Source organism: Apium graveolens, unplaced genomic scaffold (genome assembly GCF_009905375.1).
Source record: "Apium graveolens cultivar Ventura unplaced genomic scaffold, ASM990537v1 ctg4791, whole genome shotgun sequence".
NCBI classification, from domain to species: domain Eukaryota; kingdom Viridiplantae; phylum Streptophyta; class Magnoliopsida; order Apiales; family Apiaceae; genus Apium; species Apium graveolens.
In genome coordinates, this window is record NW_027418689.1 from 11,581 (window position 1) to 13,510 (window position 1,930).

Sequence of the window (1,930 nt, forward strand, 5' to 3'; positions counted from 1 at the left end):
AGCTAGTATCCCTCAAGAAATCTAGTCCACATTCGAAAGAAATTTCTTTGAGCATTCTTTGCGAAGTTGAGGTGAGTTACGTATGGACTATTAAGTTCCTTATTTATTGCATTCACAGCATTCATATTTATAAATGTATGAATCGATATAATTATTAGTAATTTTTGTGTTTAGTAGTGAAATGATGTCAAAATGTGGTAGAAATGTATGAATGTATGTTCTCTATATGTTGTCGGAACACACAAAATTAGCCTTGGGAATTGCAATATCCTAATTTTACGAAGGCAGGTATCCTTTGTTAAAATTAATCTAATTTATAATTCTTATAAACTATTTGGTAGAATATAGAAGATTCTAGTCAGAAGTAATGCAAGCACAGATTCAAGTAATCAGTATAAGCAATGAAAAGTTTCTTGATCTTATTCATGAACCATATTAATGATGTAAACTAGCTAATAGTCTTCTTAAGTCTTGCTATATAAACTTGAGATATATCAGTTGTATTAAAGTGAATAAGTGATAATATATAAATTAAATCATTTTGCCTTCTTTATCAATACTGATTCCAAAAAATTTAGTATCAGAGCCAAAACATTAATCCAGACCCCAAAATAATCAAAATTCATAAACCCTTCATTATATACAATGGCAGCTTCTAATGAAGGATTATTCAACTATGCACAAAGCAATATTCCATTTTTCAATGATGAAAGCTATGATTTCTGGAGCATCCAGCTGAAAACATTGTTCATCTCTCATGATTTATGGATTTAGTAGAAGATAACTACGAAGCTGGTGTTACGCAGGAAGAGATAGCATCCTGGTCAGTGGCTAGGCATGATGAATTAAAAAATAAAAAGAAAAAAGATGCAAGAGCTTTGCACTGTATTCAATAAGGAGTTAGCAAAGCAATCTTTCCCCGTATTATGGGAGCAAAAACATCAAAAGAATCATGGGATCTTTTGCAAAATCAGTTTTCAAGGTTACGAAGCACTAATTTCAGTAAAATTCTAAGTATTCTGGAATTCTTCTCTAAGGTGTCAACAATCATTAATCAGATTCGAAGTTATGGAGATACCTTGGATGATAAAAAAAGTTGTCCATAAAATTTTAAGAAGCCTGCCAGCAAAATTTGAGCATGTGGTTGCAGCAATTGAAATTTCTAAGGACTTGTCTAAATTAACGGTGGATGAACTCATGCGTGCTCTTGAAGCTAACGAGGAAAGAATTCGTAGATTCTCAAATCAGCCCCTGGAACAAGCTTTTCAAGCAAAAATCAATATAAGAAACAAAAATGATGCTGCACATCAAGAGAACGAGACACGAAGAAACTACAACAGGAACAAAAATTATAGGAAAGGTAATCAAAATTTCCGAGGAAGAGGAGGAAGAAGAAATTTTAATGAAAGAACCAACTTCAACAATTCCAAATGTATCATTTGCTAGCGATCAAATCATGAGTCGAAAAATTGCAAATTCCGATGCAAAAGGTGCAAAGTTTCTAACCATTCTCAGAGAGACTACTGGTTCCAAAACAGAACTCAAGGAAATGCAAATTTTTCAGAGGAGAGTAAAGAGCCACAAAAGGAGTGGTATATTGATAGCGCTTGTAGCAATCACATGACGGGCAAAAAGGAGCTTTTCTCAAAACTTGATAAAAGATATAAATCTAAAGTAAAGATCGGAGATGGGATAATGTTGAAAATTGAAGGCAAAGGGATCATTACCTTTTATTCTAAAGAAGATAAGTCTTCAAACATTACTGATGTTCATTATGTTCCTGAATTAACTCAAAATCTATTGAGTATTGGACAATTGATGCAAAGAGGTTTTTCCATAATTTTTGATGAAGATCATTGTGTTACTTTCGATAAGAAAAAGAAATTCTCAGTGGCAAGAGTTAGAATTATTCCAAACAAAACTTTTCATT